This window comes from Mus musculus, chromosome 15 (assembly GCF_000001635.26).
Source record: "Mus musculus strain C57BL/6J chromosome 15, GRCm38.p6 C57BL/6J".
In the NCBI taxonomy this organism is placed as follows: Eukaryota; Metazoa; Chordata; class Mammalia; order Rodentia; family Muridae; genus Mus; species Mus musculus.
Window position 1 is genome coordinate 78862925 of NC_000081.6, and position 9638 is coordinate 78872562.

The following is a 9638-nucleotide window of genomic DNA, read 5'->3' on the forward strand; positions in this document are numbered from 1 at the left end:
AGAGAGAGAGAGAGAGAGAAGGGGCCAGGTCGTTGGTAGCACATGCTTTTAATTCTAGCACTGGATAGGCAGATGCTGTCAGATCTCTGAGTTCAGGGCCAGCCTGGTCTACAGAGTGAGTTCCAGGACAGCCAGGGCTACACAGAGAAACACTGTCTCAAAAAACAAAAACAAAAACAAAAACAAAAGAAAAGAAAAAAGAAAAAAAAAAAAGGAGGAGGAGGAGGAGAAGAGACATGACCTCATACACTTGCTCCGTCTGACCACATTAATGTGTGGTACTAAGGGCCTAGCTGGATGTAAGGACACACCTTTCTAAAAGTTACCTTTCTGTTGCTGTCACCAAATACCTGACAAAACCAACTGAAGGAAGAAAGACTTGTGGTTCAAGGGTACATACAGCCTGTCATAGCAGAGATGGCATGGCAGTTGGTCACATGACCCCCACAGGCAGGAATCAGAGGGTGCTGTGGCTCAGCCAGCCCACTTTCTTCTCTGGATTCAGTCCAAGACTCCTGCCTGTGGAATGGTGGTGCCCGCCTTTAATTAACCCTGTAGAAACCTTCTCAGGCTCAGAGATTTGTTCCTGTCAGATTCTAGATCTCTTCAAATGGATGCTAACCAACCACATTCTGTCCTCCAAGTCTCCAGAACCATGAACTGAATAAACCTCTGTTCTTTATAAATCACCCCGTCTCCGGTGTCTTACTACAGTTACTGGAGCAGGCTCAAGACAAACACATCCAGAGGCTTGCCTCACAGGCCCAAGGATTGCCTTTCCTTGATCTCATTTACGGGCTCTGCGGTCTTTCCGACCCCAGGACCTGCAGGGCTCTGGGTCATCCTACCTTACTGGAATCATGGGGCTGGCCTTGAGGGAGAAAGAAAGCAGGGAAGGGGAACGGGGGTGGGGAGGAGTTGAAGAGTTGAAGGAAGGGTATAGGACCCCAGCCACGCACTGTTCCCCTTCTCCAGCTCCGCCCACGCTCCTCCAACCCCGCCCACGCTCCTCCAGCCCCTCCCACGCTCCTCCAACCACCCTTGGCATCCTTGTAGACTGTGAATGGCAGGCAGCACCACATCCTGCTACTTTAAGCCTTCCAGTGGCTGCTTCTTGTACTCAGGACAAAATTCGCCATCGCCTGTGGCTGACAAGGGACGTGTCATAAGGCCTGTTTTCCCTGTAGCCTCGTGTTACCCCAGCTCCTTGGCCACTTCCTCATCTCTTGGGTTCAGGCTCTTCTCTTTACATGCCGATTCCTCCATTTGGAAGGCCTCCTCAGCCAGATTGAGTTCCTCGCTAGGCAGAGCCGGATTCAAAGGTAGGCAGCGGTGTGGTGGCATGCTGTAAATCCTAAACAGGGGCAGGGCACCTGTGAGTTTGCAGTCAGTGTGAGCTACATAGTGACACTTTGTCTAAAAAAACAAAAACAAACCAAAACAAAACAGAAACAAAGAGAAGGCTGAGGAGATGGCTTAGTCAAAAAAGTATTTGCAAAAGAATGAGGCCCTGGGTTTGATCCCCAGCACCTAAGTGGGGGGTCTACGCTCCAAATCCCAGCACTAGGTAGGCAGAGGCAGGAAGGTCACTGGGCTTGCTGGTCAGACAGACAGACAGACAGACAGCCTGCTCAGCAAGTCCTAAATCCCAGTGAGAGACCCTGTCTCAAAACAACAATTTCAAGGTGTGTCACACAGCTTCAATCTCAGCACTCAGGTGACAGAAGCAAGTGGATCTCTGTGACCTACACAGCAAGGTGCAGGCCAGCCAGGGTTATATAGTGAGACCTTGTCTCAAACAAAACTAAACAAACAAACAAACAAAAATCCAACGTGGATGGCAACTGAGATTAGCCTCTGACCTTCACAGAGAGAGAGAGAGAGACAGACAGACAGACAGACACAGAGAGAAAGAGAGAGAGAGCACAAGAGAGAGATAGCACAAGAGAAGGAAAGGAAGAAGAAAGACTGAAGGGCAAGAGTAGCCTCCTCTGGGATTGCAGCCTTAGCCCTGAGCCTGGCTACTCCTTTCAGGGTCAGGCCACCCAATCCCTTTGGACAATGCAGTCCTCTATCCCTTGGACCCATCACAGCTGAACAAGAAAGCAGATACGTGGTTGCATCAGAGACAGATTTAGATTACAGCCTGACCCACATGCCCACCCCGGCCCTCGGCAGACTCTGGAATGGCAAGGTGCCTCTCTGAATCAGGAGGAGACGGGTGGTCACCTGCCTCCCTCACGTGACAAGCAGAGACCCAGCATGGCCCTTGTCACAGGGAGCTTCCCCCAGCCAGGGTCTCTGGTTCACTTCCAGCACTCAAGGTCACCGGTAAGCTTTCTTCCTATTGAGAGCTGTTCCTGGGGCTTGGGTCTGTCTGTGCCCACACAAAGCCCACAGGTGCCGTGTTAGTCATGGTCTCCAGTGGAAGAGAATCATCAAAACAGGGGGATTATCAGATTTGTTTATAGGCTAGGTGCTGGGTGGTCCAACAATGGCTGTCTGCAGGATAGAGAGCCAGAGAGCCAGAGAGCTCAGCCCACAGTCCTGACCTGGTGCTGAAGGCCTGGAGGACCCCAGGAGAGACACTGGTCTTCAACTCAAGTTCAAAATCCCAAGAAGTTGGGTTGCAGTCTCTACAAGACAGATACAGCAGCAAGAAGCAGTGCTGGGTGGGCACTGGCAATGGTAGCCTGGATGCTTCCTCCTAGGGCTGCTAGAAGCTCTCACCCACTCTGAGGAGCTTTTCTCTCCATCCATCTTCCCTGAGAATACACTCACAGGACTACCCAGAGGCAGGCGTCTAAGAGGACCCCAGATCCAATCAAGCTGACAATCAATATTCGCCATCACAGCTGCCCACCAACTTGACACATTTTAGAGTCGCCCAGGAGATACACTTCTGGAAGTGCCTGAGGGAGTTTCCGGAGACGTTTGGTTGAGGAGGGAAGACACACCCTTTATCACAGAGCTCATTCCTATCCTTTATCAATTTATCCAGAGATGCTAAGAGCAGCCAACCAACAAAATAATTATTTTCCTTATTTCCTCTCAAACTGGTTCAAAGTTTCGTATACCAGGTCACCAAAACCATCGCCGCTCACAACTGATGGATCAAGATAAGCGAAGGCATTTGCCTCTGTAAGCTTAAAGCGTAATTTCCATCATGGGCTTTCAATACTCTCCATCTCTATCCGTGGCAGTCCCAGTTCATGGACTAGGGTTCCTAATGCATAGAGAAGGGGAGAAGGGGAGCCAGCTGGGCTCCAGCATTCATCTCTGCTTCCTGACTCCAGTGTGACCAGCTACTTCATGTTCCCAAAGCGCAACTCCAGTCACCATGGTGGAAGGCACACACACACACCCGCCTTGAGTGAGTCCCAACCCTTTCCCCTTCCATCCGTGAGTTGCCTTTGCTTGGCATCTTGTGACTCCCTCCTGCCTCTTCTCCCACAAACATTTTTTTTCCCCACAAGAAAGGGCCCTGTTCCGTACTCCCCTCGGTTTTTGTGGTTTTGTGTTTAGGTTTTTGAGACAGAGTTTCTCTGTTTAGCCTTGGCTGTCCTGGAATTTGTAGACCAGGCTGGCCTCCAACTCTGTAATTCTCCTGCCTCTGCCTCCCAAGTTCTGAGATTATGGGTATGAGCCACCATGTCCAGCTTCACCCCGCTTTTTGAGAGAAAAGAGCTGGCTTCTCAGGGGCTCCAATCTGCCACATGCTGCGGATTGCTTCAGTTGGCCCTCACCTGCCCTCTCAGAGACTGCCATTATACTCACTGAGTGAATACGGAAACTGAAGCTCAGACGTGTAGATGGCTGCATCAGGACCACACAGCAGGGGGAGCAGAGAGGGGCCAATTGCCTCCCGATGCCCAGCCAATGAAGATGGCAATCTAGAAAGAGCTTCCATCCTGAGCAGCAGGAGAGGGACAAGGCTGTGCCCCTTCACCCATGTCTCAAACCTGACAGACAGATAGACAGACAGACAGAATGAGTGAATGAATGAATCAAAGTCTGTAGGATGCCCAGGGAGCCTAAAGTAAATAGGTCCAGCTCTCTGGGAAGTATCCACTTCAGAGATCTGTTCTCATTTTTCACAGTGGGGCACAGGAACTGGGCTCCAAAATACCAGTTTTAAAGGCTTAAAAAAAATTTTTTTTTCTCTAAAACAGGGTTTCTCTGTGTCGCCCTGGCTGTTCTGGAGCTCACTCTGGCCTCGATCTCACACAAATCCACCTGCCTCTGCCTCCAGGGTGCTGGGATCAAAGGCGTGTGCCACTTGAAGCTCTGACTCTGCTTCTTGATGGCTTTGCCCAGCAGACCAGGAGGGACAGATGTCTCAGCTTGAAGGTATCTGTATCCACTTCAGGGACTGGAGAGATGGCTCAGAGGTTAAGAGCACTGACTACTCTTCCAGAAATCATGAGTTCAATTCCCAGCAACCACATGGTGGCTCACAACCACCTGTAATGGGATCCAATGCCCTCTTCTGATGTGTCTGAAGACAGTAACAATGTACTCACATACATTAAATAAATAAATAAATCTTTAAAAAATTTTTTCTACTTCACAGAGCTGTCACACACATACTCACACACACACACAGTAGGTTTTCCTTTCCAAGGCTGGCACTTAGTAGGAGGTTGTGCTGTGGTTCCTGGCTAATAGGCTGGCCTTGGATGACTGGTCACAGGCCTTTCCCTGTATCAGTAGAATATTACTGTCAAATGCTCATCAATTGCTGAGGGGGTGGAGGGATTGCTGGTAGTTTCCCCTGGATGCCTGGCAATACAATCCACTTTCTCCCCAGCTGCAAAGGGAGGGAGTGGGTGTGGCCACCTGCCGGCTCAGCATCCAGGGGATCTTGGATCTTTCCCCTCTGTCACCTGTCCCTGCTCTACTAAAATCTCACAGGCTAAAGTTCCACTATCCTGCCCTTGTTGCTGCAGAATTCTAGAATCTTCTGGTCACTCCGTCTCCTTCACCCTGTGCCCTTAGCCAACCAAGAGGAAGAGGCCTCACCATTAGAGAGGGTCTCAGTGCATTTCCTGGCGGATGATGACACATGTTTTGCTTTGGTTTTGTTGTTGTTTGTTTGTTGACTTGCTTTTGAGACAGGGTCTCCTGGAGGCCAGACTCACATGGAACATTTATTTGTTTGTTTTGACACAAAGTCTCTTTACATAGTCCAGACTGTCCTGGTCCTCACTTAGTAGACCAGGATGGTCTCGAACTTATGGAGAGCCTCCTGCCTCTGTCTCCAAAGTGCTGAAATTAAAGGTGTGCTCCACCATACCTGGCTCACCTTTATGTATCTATGGTTGGCCTTGAACTCCTGACCCTCCTGCCTTAGCCTTTCAGGTGCTACTATCACAGACAAGAACCACCACAGGAGTTCAACAGTGGTCACAGCAACGCTATTCACAAGGGGCAGAAGGTTGAAACATTCCTGCGTCTGTCAACAATCAACAAAGGAAGACAGAGACACAAGACTTATCCACACAGTAGAACATTATTCAGCCGTGAAAAGGTACCTAGCACTGGCACCTGCTGTCACGTGAAGAACCCTTGAAAACATAACCAGCGAAAGCAGGAAGACGACGGAAAAGGGCTCCCACAGAACAAGTCCAGCTGGAACGTGTTTACAATAGGCGATTCATGGAGACAGGAAGTGGATTAGACATTCCCAGGGCCCTGGCGAGGGGAGGGGGAGAGTGGGGAGTCAGGCTTCAGCGTCTGCTTGGAAATAGATGACAGGGATGGCTGTCCACACTGTAGCTGTAAACAGTGCCCCTGGATTGGGCACTTTAAATGATAGAATGAAAGCTAGCTCTGAGGGCTTTTGTGGCTGGTGCCAGCACACTGGAGGCTGAGACAGGGGGACAGCTGTCACTGTTAATCCTGATTGTCAGCTTGGCTGGATCTGGAGTCAACATTGAAGTAAGCTGCTGGGCACACCTGTGTGAGACCTTCTTGACCCTGTTATTTAACAGCAGGAAGACCGGCCCTAAACATGGCCGCCCCTTTCAGTGCTGGTCCTGGTAAATGAGGTCGGAGGGAGGTGGCTTTACCCTTTTTCACTGCTTTGGTGTCTCCATGGTGAGTCACCTGCTATGTGGCTGTGGCCGCTGCTGCTGCATTTCTTGGCTGACATCAGCTTCTTCAGGCTTCTGAAGTGGACTGAAGACCAGCAGCTCTCCAGGAATCCTCCAGTTCTCTGGGACAGCTGTGGCACCCAGCCTTGTGGAGCCGCAATGCTTCTCGGGCTTGGCTGCATACAGACGCCCATTGTTGGGCTACATACATACCTGTGTCTACTCCCTGGAAAAATCTCATCTGACCTGTCCTGTAAACCAATCCGATAAATCCTATTTAAATATTCATGCTATTAGATTTTTTTTAGGGGGGTAGTGTTCCTAGACAAGGTCTCAGTGTGTAGCCCTGGTTGTCTTGAAACTCGTTCTATAGACCAGACTGGCCTTGAACTCACAGAGGTCTGCCTGCCTCTGCCTCCCCCGACCCTCGTGCTGGGATTAAAGGCATGTGCCACCACAGCCCAGCTTCATTCTCTTGGTTCTGTTCCTCAAGAGGACTCTGAGTAATACAAGTGCCATGAGTTTGGGAACAACCTGGGCTACAAAGTCAATTCTAGTCTAGCCTGTGCTACACAGTAAGACTTTGTTTCAAACAAACAAACAAACAAATAGTTTAAAGGTATACTATTTTAAACTTAATGCTGCCATATTTAAAAAGAACGTTCTGTATATTAATTGGGCAAGCTGTACAGCATGTAAATTATATATTAGTGAAACAATTCTACAAATTAGGGGTCAGGGGTGAAGTTCACAGTGGCAGCTTCTCCTTGCAAGCCCCAACCTCCGGGCCATTTTTTTTTTTTTAATGTTGTTAGAGATCAGACCTGGGGCCTGGGCTCCATCCCTGAAGTGCACCCCAGCCCAGGCCCCAGGTCAACAATGAAGTCTGCTGTCCTGCCACAGTGCTCAGCCACCACCTTTTAAAGGGCCAATGCTGCCACCACGTGTAAAAAAAAATCAGGAGTGTTTTCTGCCCCCTGGTGGCCACTAAGAGAATAACCTAGCAGGAAACAAAAACCGGGCTTGTAAATAGCGGGAGCGTTGACCTCAAAATAGACAAAACCCAAAACCAAATAAAGTCATGTATGAGATTTGAAAATACTTCATGGGGTTGAAGAGATGGCTCATCAGTTAAACGAGGTTGCTGTCTTTGCAAAGGACCAGAGTTCGATTTCCAAAATCCACATTAGGTGATTCACAACCACGTGTAACCCCAGCTCAGGGGATAACACCCTCTCCCCAGCCTCCATGTAACACACATTTTTTTTTTTTTTTTTTTTTGAGACAGGGTTTCTCTGTATAGCCCTGGCTGTCCTGGAACTCACTTTGTAGACCAGGCTGGCCTTGAACTCAGAAATCCACCTGCCTCTGCCTCCCCAGTGCTGGGATTAAAGGCGTGTGCCACCACACCCGGCTTCGTGTTTACAAAGATTAAAAAAATGCCTCCCACAGTTTATCTTGTTCTGTTTTGGTGAAGGGATACCGTGACCAAAGCTTAGAAAGGAAAAAATTTGATTGGGGGCCTACAGTTGCAGAGGGTTAGCCCATGATTGTCATGGTGGGACGCAGACAGCGTGGTGCTGGAGAAGTAGCTGAGACCGCTACATGGTGATCTGCAGGCAGACAGAGACACTGGGCCTGGCCTGGGCTTTTGAAACCCAAAGCCCACACCCCCATGTCTTGTGACACAACCCCTCCCACAAAGCCACACCTGTAACTTTAATATTTTCAAAACCTATTTTTTAAAAAGATTTATTTATTTATTTTATGCACATGAGTACACTGTAGTTGTCTTCAGACACCCCAGAAGAGGGCATCAGCTCCCATTACAGATGGTTGTGAGCCACCATGTAGTTGCTGGGAATTGAACTCAGGACCTCTGGAATAGCAGCCAGTGCTCTTAACCACTGAGCCACCTCTCCAGCCCCTACCACGTGTCCTTTCACGTGCTTGCTTTAGCAGAACATCCTTTCTCCCGTCTCTGCTTCAGCAAAATGTTCCTTTACAAATCTGCCTTAGCCTTCACCTGTGTCTGCTTCAGCTAATCGTTCCTTCACATGTTTGTCCCAGCAAAACACTATCCAACACAACTGATTTTCCAAAGAACCCTTAACGTTTCCACATGTCACAGACTTCCTAATCTTTTCCAAACAGTTCCACCAACTGGGGACCGAGCATTCAAATATGTGAGCCTATAGGATCTGTTCTCATTCAAACTACCACACTCAGCTTAAAAGGAGAAACAAGGCTCGCATCTGCCGCCAGGCCTCCAGAAGCCCATACCATCTCCTGCTTCCTTCCCAGGAGCATTTAACAGCCACACTAGAAAGAACAAGCACACGTGCTATGCTGCACCCGGGTTCTATACCTTGTTAATCTGGTGCGGTGACACATATGCCTGCAATCCCAGAACTCAGGGGGTAGCGATAGGACGGTCAGATCTGTCATAGGTACATAGCAGGTTCTAGACCAGTCTGGGTTGCCTGAAACCCAAACAAACAATACACAAATACATAAAAACAATATATCCTGAAAACTGACCCACATCTACCCGGGATCATTTTGTTGTTGCTACTGCTGGTGGTGGTGGTTTTGGTTTTTTGAGACAGGGTTTCTCTGCGTAGCCTTGGTAGTCCTAGAACTAGCTCTGTAGACCAGGCTGGCCTCAAACTCACAGAGACCTACCTGCCTCTGTCTCCCAAGTGCTGGCTTGGCAGCAAGGGCCTCTTCCTGCTGCACCATCTCACCAGCCCACTTGGGTTGTTTCTAGTCTCCGGCCTTTGTGAGCAAGGTCAGATGGTGATCCTCGAACTCAGCACTTCGGAAAGCAATTTCTGGCATGGTCATCCAGCAATACTGGGGAAGGAACCTAGGGCCTCAGACTTACTAGGCAGGGCCCTAGCACTAAGTGACACCCCCAGTGTTTTTGTGTATGTTTTTATTTAGAGATGAGACCTAACTATGCCACCAGGCTGGCCTTAAACCCACTCTAGTCCCGGCAGGATCTCTTGAGTAGCTGGAGGGACAGGTCTGGCCATCAGGCTTGGTTATCCATAATGTCTTCTGAAATGCCTGTTACAGTCTCCATTCTCCAGGTGAGCAAACTGATACTCAAAGCGGTTGGATCTCTCTTAGCCAGGCACAATTCACGACAGCCCACCAGCATGGCCGTGTAAATTAGCATGACCCACACTAGGGGGAGGACTTCCCCACATCAAAGTGAGCTGGATTTCTGGGCTTGGTTGATCTGAAGAGTGCACAGTTTGCTCAACCCTTCTCCAAGGCTGTATGCAGTTCCTAGGCCTAAAAGGATTATGGGTTCAGATCTAAGAGATTGAAGAGAAAGTCATGGGTGTGAATCAGATTTGGACCAACTGCCTGTTTTCATTCACTGCAGCCTGTGCTGGGAGAGGGGCCTAGGAGCACTGTAGGAAGCCAAGACAGGGCTCTTACATAACCCAGATCCCAGCCCTGCAGCGACAGGCAGCTTAAAATGCTCCATGGGATAAAGGGAAGGCCATTTATAATAGATTTATTATTATG

At 49.2% G+C, this 9638-nt stretch overlaps 1 long non-coding RNA gene across 1 annotated transcript; it reads right to left on the bottom strand.

Moving 5' to 3' along the window:
• Positions 1–32: 32 nt before the first annotated feature.
• Positions 33–6338, bottom strand: Gm26634 (predicted gene, 26634). The gene is made up of 3 exons (NR_168060.1): positions 6072–6338; positions 3778–3962; positions 33–1354 (listed from the first exon to the last, which is right to left on the bottom strand). It is a non-coding gene; the product is annotated as a predicted gene, 26634 (long non-coding RNA).
• Between the last annotated feature and the right edge of the window lie 3300 nt (positions 6339–9638).